Source organism: Phascolarctos cinereus, unplaced genomic scaffold (genome assembly GCF_003287225.1).
Source record: "Phascolarctos cinereus isolate Bilbo 61053 unplaced genomic scaffold, phaCin_HiC Scaffold_3;HRSCAF=262, whole genome shotgun sequence".
Lineage (NCBI taxonomy): Eukaryota > Metazoa > Chordata > Mammalia > Diprotodontia > Phascolarctidae > Phascolarctos > Phascolarctos cinereus.
The window spans coordinates 204275726-204283895 of NW_027555736.1; the positions used below are offsets into that span (position 1 = coordinate 204275726).

Sequence of the window (8170 nt, forward strand, 5' to 3'; positions counted from 1 at the left end):
AGACAATGACTGACATAAGACTTCAGGCCTTTGTAAACTCATAGTGGTGGGGATGAGTGTCAAGTTTAGATAACAGCAAACAGTTCCAAGTTTTGTTGAAACAAAAAGAGCCCAGGAAGAGAGTAATATAAAATAAGAGCAGAGGGGTGCACAGGAGCCAGATTGTGTCGGGCCTTAAATGTGAGACTAAAGAACTTTGAAGCACTATGGAGGCACTTACGGTTTTTTGGATAGGGAAGGGCGGAGTAATAGAACGTGGGAAGTTAGGTGGCTCAGCAAATATAGTGCTGAGTGTGCCGAGTCTGGAGTCAGAAGACCCGAGTTCAAAATCCGGCCTCAGCCACTAGCTGTGTGTCCCTGGGTAAGTCACTTCACCTGTTTGCGTCACTTTCCTCTTCTTGTAAAATGGGGGTAGTAAAAGCACCTCTCTTCGGGTTGTTACGAGGATCAAATGAGATGATAATTGTAAAATACAGAGCACAGTGCTCGGCACATAGTAGGCTCTATATAAACGTTAGCTGTTATTATTTGGACAGGTGTGTGGACAGTGACGGCTGGCAGACGGTTAGAAGGTTAATGCGCCAGAAGAACAATCCATACTATAACATCAACACTGCAAAAACAATTTCTAAAAGACTTAACCATATCAATTGATTAGCATAAGGACCAAGGAGGCGGCTCACAAATCACCTCCGCATAGGGGTGATGGAAGTCAAAATGCAGAATGAGATATACTTTTTTTCTCCTTTTGGGAGAACATGGCCGATGCAGGAATTGGTTTTGCTTGACTTTGTTTTTATTTTTGAAGGGGAGGAAATAAAATGCTTGTTCATTGAAGCAAAGCCCCTGGGGTCAAGAGGGCCCGCGTTTAAACCCAAGCTCTTCCTCTTATCGCCCCCCTCCCCCCACTCAGTGAGTTGCTTCATCTCCCCGGGCCTCAGTTTACTTATCTGTAAAATGGGGACTTGGGCCCCCGAAGTCCCTCCCAACCCCACGCCTAGGATTCTCCGAGCAGGGTCTTTCCAGAAGAGGGAAAAAGAGTCCCAGAAAATTCCCGACTAAAACCGAAAAACTCAGAAAGAGCAAAAAAGAAAGCAAAAAACATCTCCGGACTGTCCCGGGAGGACCCCCGGGGGAGGGGAGGGAGGAGGAGCCGGACTAAGCCGGTGCCCCGCAGCGGGGAAGCCTAACAAAGCTCGCCTACCTGCCCTCGGAGGCGGCGGCGGAGGCGGAGGCGTGGCGGCTGTCAGCGGGAGGACCCGGGAGAAGTCACGGGAGGTCGCCTGGCCCCGAGCGGTAAGCCCTGCGCCGGCCCTGGCTCCACTCTGTCTGGATGCGGGGTTCCCTCCGCCTCGATTGATCGCTCCGCGGGCTTGAACCGGCGCCAGAGCATGGGACTTTAAGAAGACGCCAGCCCTCCCACGCCCCCGTGCCCATCCCGGAGATGATTGGCGGAGTCTCGGTGAGGGGGCGGAGTCTAGGAGGACCAATGGGAGGAAGTTGTGTGAGAGTCGCTAAGTCTGGAGACTACAAGTCCCGGGGTGCAACGGGATGTTTGGAGATTTCTGGGCGGACCACGTGCTAGCCGGGTGACTCCACATAGAGGGTAGTGGGCGGTATGGGAGTGGGATATGAGGTAGCTAAGAGTGATTATCTGTGGTTGGATAGAAGAAGCACAGTTCAAATCACTTGACCTTGTTACGGATTTTTATGACCACTCTCTTACAGAGATTGGAAAAATAAAAACCGGCTGCTGCCCGGGTCCCGGTGATGATAATGATGATGATGATGACATCTAAACATTTATGTAGCGCTTCCCATGTGTCGGACACCATGCTAAGCTCTTTACAATTATTAACTCATTCGATCCCCACAGCAACCTTGGAAGGCAGGTGCTATTATTATCCCCATTTCGATATTGAATAGATGTTATATTCATTACTATTATGGAATGAAAGAAAGAGCCTGAAATTAACATTAACAATTGTGTTATTTACAGCAAGCCAAGGCTCATGTGGCTATTCCTTCCCTCCCAGGATGCAGATCGCAACCCACTCATACCTTGCTCAATCTGAAGGACTCTGTCAGTGTACTTCAATAAATTCTCTGGGGAGGGCTGGGATATACGAGAGCTTAACCTGCTGGTGCTGGCCCAGCCAGGGAAGTGCCCCACTTTATTTTATTTTATTTTATTTTTGAGCATTAGATAGCCTTTATTTTGCCCCACAGAAAATGCAGAAAGTGCAAAGGACTCATGGGAGCCCATCAACAGTTAGAGAAAACATACTACATTCAAACTGTCCATCAGCTCCCTCCAAAAGGTAAGGAATTTGGGTTGGCCTTCAGGGCAATCCTTTGAGGTGTTCTGGTGAGTCTCTCTTTTCCTAGACCTATACAACTTCCCTGAGACCTGTAACATTACCCTATGGTTAGACTCATCCCCCTGAAAAAAGATGTACTTTGGGGATTTCTCAATAGGAAGTTCCTTTCTTGTACTGCCCAAATACCTCGCTGGCTTTATTCTCCAAGTAGGACTGCTTAGGAACTCTGTAAATGTTTTCTTTCTCCACGAAGCATGCTGTTGGAGAAATCTTTTTCCTCTATGTAGAAGACTATTGTCTAAGTTTTGAATTTAGATACTCTTGAATTTGAGGGTTACTCACTCAAAGGTCAGTCCCCAAATCTAGCACTACCCAATAAATCCCACTTCAGTAGCTAGAAGCCTCTAGATTCTGAGATCATGGTGCCCAGGAGATGAAAACATCTACCTCTGCACAGGAAGTTGGCGGTCAGAGAGACTGTCCATGAATTCTCCTCCTAAGCCACCTAGACACCATGCACATCTGTGGCAAGTTGCCAGGAGTTGTTGGAAGGGAAAGGAGAAGGGAGTAATCTCCTCTCCACCCTTTTGAAGTGCCCCACTTTTTGACCAAATCTTCCCTCCCAGCCCCTTCTCTGTCTGACTGTCCCTTCTCCATTTCCTTTGCTGGATGACTGGCCTGTCTGTCAATTCTTAACCATGCTGTAACCTAATTCTGTGTCCTGGGCACTCTTCTTTTTCTAAGCCTTTTCCCTTAGTGATCTTATCTACCTCCATGAGTTCAGTTATCTCTCATTTGACATAGTCCCAGTCCATTCCAGGCCTTGCATTCTCTATTTGGACTGTCCCCACTTCTTCACCTATGATCTGACTCCCTTCCTTAGTCCTTTAGCTCTAATAGGTCTTTTGCCTTGTTTTGGGGCAGGGAAGTAAAGGCCTCCATGTTTCTACCCTACTAAATACCATGACTCAGCTTAAGTACTCCACCCCACCTCAGCCATCTCTTTTTACCTCCACTTTATAAGTTATCTTGCCCCATTAGAAAGTAAGCTCTTTGGGATGGTTTCAGAAAAGCCTGGGAAGACTTATATGAACTGATATAAAGTGAAGTAAGCAGAACCAGTAGATCCCTATATACAGTAAGAGCAATATTGTAAAGATGATCAACTGTGACTTAGCTACACTCAGATCAAGACAGCAATCCAGGACAATTCCAAAGAACCCATGATGAAAAATACTATCTTGCATACCCTTTGACCCAGCAATAGCACTTCTAGGGCTGTATCTCAAAGAGATCATACAAATAGGAAAAAGACCTACATGTACAAAAATATTTACAGCAGCTCTTTTTCCAGTGGCTGAGAATTGGAAATTGAGAGGATGCCCATCAGTTGGGGAATGGCTGAACAAGATGTGGTATAATGTAATGGAACACTACTGTGCCATAAGAAATGATGAACAGGCAGCCTTCAGAAAAACCTGGAAAGACTCGTATGGTCTGATGCTCTGTGAAGTCAGCAGAACCAGGAGTACATTGTACACAGTAACAGCCACATTGTGCAATGACTAATATTGATAGACTTAAGCCTTCTCAACAATACAAGGATCTAAGACATCTCCAAAGGCCCATGATGGAAAATGCTATCTACATCCAAAGAAAGAGCTGTGGAGTTTGCATGCAGATCGAAGCATACTATTGGCTATTTTTTTTCTTCTGTTGTGTTTTGTTTCCTCTTTCTGGTGATTCTTCTATTGGTTCTAATTTTTACTCACATCACTAATGTGAAAATATGTTTAATAGGAATGTTAAAAAAAATTGCTTTCCACTAGAGAGAGAGAACTAATGAACTCTGAGTGCAGATTGAAGCATACTTTTTTTAAACTTTCTTTTCCTTGGGGGGTGTGTGTGTGTGTGTGTGTGTGTGTGTGTGTGTGTGTTTTATTTTGCAATATAGATAATATGGAAAATGTTTTGCAGGACTTCACATGTATAATTGATATTATATTACTTGCTGTCTCAAGGGGTAGGGGAGGAACAGGAGAGAGGGACAGAATTTGGAAATCAAAATTTTAAAGGAATTAATGTCAAAAATTTACATATAATTGGGAAATATTTAATGAAATGTGTGTATATGTGTGTGTACAGACACACATACACACACATGCACACACATATATATTATTTATTTATATGAAAATACTAGAACATAAACCATGGAATTTATTGCAGTAGAAGGATACTAATGCCATTAAATTCAATAAACTCTCTTTTGAGAACTTAAATTTAGGGGGGAAAAAAAGAAAGTAAAGTTTTTGAGGACAGGGACTGTCTGCTTTGCTTACTTTTATTTGTATCTCGATCACTCAGTACAGTGCCTGGTAGTTAGTCAACAAGTATTTATTAAGCACCCTACTGTGTGCCAGGTACTGTGCTAAGTGCTTGGAATTCAAAGAAAGGCAAAAACTTAGTCCTTGACTTCTAATGGCAGAGACAAAATGCAAAACAACTGTGTCTATACTACATATATACAGGTGCTAGATAATCTCAGAAGGAAGATATTAGCAGTTGAGGGGAGGGAAGACTAGAAATGGCATCCTTCAGAACCTGGGATTTGAGTTGAATCTTGAAGGAAGCCAAGGAAACCAAGTAGTCATAGGTGAGGAGGAAGAATGTTCCATACCTATTTCAGATATGAAAGACAGCCATTGAAAAGGCATGAAGTTGCTGAAAAAAAGCTGTTCACCTCCAGAGAAAAAACTGATAAACTCTGAGTACAGATTGAAATATAACTTTTTAACTTTATTTTTCTTGCTTTTTTTTTTGGCGATATGGCTACTATGGAAATATATTTTGCATGATTTCACATGTACAATTGATATCATATTGCTTGCCTTCTCAATGAGTGGAGGAGGGGCTAGAAGGAGTGGGAAAATTCAGAACTCAAAATTTATACAATGTGAATGTTAAAAATAGTTAATAACTTTAAAAAATATAAATACTTATTAAATTGTTTGGACCTAAATTCTTAAGTATTTATTTTGGTCCAAGGACACCATGAAAAAAATTAACAGGACTGTGAGACTATATAAGACTATAAAGAACCTGGCCATAAGGAGCTTACTATGGTGACAGTGAAGCTCAAGACACAAATACAGAAAAAGACAATGATTTGAAAACATTGATAAACAAAACCTCAAAGAAAAATGCAGATTAGACACAAGGCCAATGGGAATTTCTAGAAGAGTTAAAGAAAGAGATTTTTAAAAAGAATCAAAACTATGATTTTAAAAGCCAAATAAGAGTAGTAGAGGGAAAAATGGGGGGAAAAAATAAGAGCTATGCTAGAAAGTAATGCAAAGAGGATGAGCTTTTTAAAAGAGGTTACAAAACTTTACTTAAGATTAGAATTAAAGTTAGAATCATCCAAATCGAAGCTAATAACTCCACAAGACATAAAAAAAACAGTAAAAACAAAGTCAAAAAACTAGGGGAAAAAATAAAAGAAAAAATGTAAAATATAAGAAAAGCAACTGACCTTGAAAACAGGTTGAGGAGAGATTATTTAAGAATCATTGGATTGCCTAAAAGCCATGAACTAAAAAAGACCCAAGATGTCATATTTCAAAAAATTAAAAAAGAAAACTGACCAGATATCTTAGAACTAGAGGGGACAGTATAAACTGAAAGAATCCACTGGTCATCTGAAAGAAACCCCAAAATTAAAACTCTCAGAAATATTATAATTAATTAAATATTCTAATTAATTAAAATCCAGAACTCTCAGGTAAAGGAGAAAATACTAGAAACAGCCACTAAGAAAGAATTCAAATGCCGTGGAACCACAATCAGAATTACACAAGCCATAGCAACATAAAGGAATAGAATGCTTAGAATATGGTATTCAGTAAGGCAGAGGATCTAAAATTAAAGCCAAGAATAACCTATCCAGCAAAAACAAGTATAATCCTGTAGGATAAAAAATGAATAAGGCATGGAGTTAGTGAGATAAAGTAAACTCATCCATCATGTTTTCAGGCCTATCAATTTCACTTTTGTAACATCTCCTCCCTTCTCATATAAGTCTCATGTAACTTCTCATATAACACATACTCCCTTCTCATCTCTGGTACTACTATCACCTTGGTATAGGCCCTCACATCCTCATGTCTGGACTATTGCAATAGCCTGCTGATTAATCTGTCTACCATAAGCCTCTCCCCACTCCAGTCCATTCTCCATTCAGCTGCCAAAGTGATTTTTCTAAAGCACAGGGCACTCACTACTTTGATAAACCAGCCCTTTGCTAATGATAAATAGCAACCTTTTTATACTGAACAAGGGGTAAAGGACAAAAAGCCCTTAAAGGTGACATGACCTCCCCTTACAAGAAACTCTTGACACAAAGTGTTTTACAAAGAGGCACTTAGTAAATGCATGTTGAATGACTGAAGATTTTTTGAAAAAACTAAGAAATATCCATTGCTTTGAGGTCTCCTTGACCTCACCAAGCTTATTTAATTACTCCCTTCACTATTTCTTCATGTCCCAGTAATGAAGTCTAGAAGGTTTAGGGGTACGGGGACTCCGAGATCATGACATGTGGGTCCTGTCCAAAAGAATTCTACCCAAGCCTTCTTTCAGCCAAAGACAGACAAGGTTTATTAAAGATCCACCATATTAGCCAGACTCTTAAAAAATCTGAGCATCTATGAGCTATTGGCTAGATTGTAAAAATCTGAGGAGTGGCTCGATAATAAGAATCTAACCAACTTAATGGAGACAAGATGGACCTTATATACAGAAAGACAGTGGGAGCGATCTAGGAGTGGCCAAGTCTGTGGGGACTGTGAGGTAATAGGTTGCCATGACTAAATAATTCATTACCCAATGCACAACTTGTTGGTGATAAATATATTTATATTTAGCCGAGTTAGTCTTAGGACAGGAGGAATATTGAATCTCTGATGCCATACTCAAAGTCCTTCCAGCTTGATAAACTAGAATATTTTGAAAGGAAAATAAAATGATTATATTACCATTATCATATGAAAAAATAGGATTATGTCTCATTTGTATAGCATTGCTTTGTGTTTTTCTGAAATACATTTTATTGATGATTTTTCTTACATAAACCAACACACACACACACAGAGATCCTCAATAGTAACAAAGAAAAACTTAAGCAAAAACTGATAGTGACAAACCATGTATGCGACATTCTGTCCAGTGGTTTCTCCCTCCCATTACAAGAAAGAAATATGTCTTATTGGTTTGTTATTTGTTCTCTCAGATCATTATTCAGAGGCTACATTCTTTTTCAGCGAACTTTTCATTTGCGTATTGTAGTTTTTGTGTGTGGCTTTCTTGCTGATTTCATTATCATTCTGTTGTAAATTTTCCCACCTCTCTGAAGTATTCATATTTGGTATTTCTTACTGCATAGTGTGATGTATAAAAAATTCTAGAGACATAGTTTCTGGGTAATTAATCACTGTTGGAGGATAATTGATCAGTGGCACTCTTAAATGCCAAAGACCCCTCATGGTATCTAATCAATACTTATATGCCCTGGGAAAAGTAGGTATTTCTGAGGGTGGGCAATCAACTCTGATTGGTTAACAATGAGAAGAATGAAGATTATGTTGAAAGGTGGGCTTATTCTTTTTTTTTTCTTTTTTTTGGCTAGGCAATGGGGTTAAGTGACTTGCCCAGGGTCACACAGCTAGTAAGTGTTATGTGTCTGAGGCCGGATTTGAATGCAGGTCCTCCTGCATCCAGGGCCCATGTTCTATTGCCACCTAGCTTCCCCTAAAGATGGGTTTATTCTAATGAAGGGCTAAGGGACATGA

General features: G+C 40.6%; 1 long non-coding RNA gene across 1 annotated transcript; it reads left to right on the forward strand.

The window, feature by feature from the left end:
• Nucleotides 1-1104: 1104 nt before the first annotated feature.
• LOC144456341 (uncharacterized) lies at nucleotides 1105-7362 on the forward strand. Its single transcript, XR_013485424.1, has 2 exons — nucleotides 1105-2321; nucleotides 3676-7362. It is a non-coding gene; the product is annotated as an uncharacterized LOC144456341 (long non-coding RNA).
• Nucleotides 7363-8170: the final 808 nt, after the last annotated feature.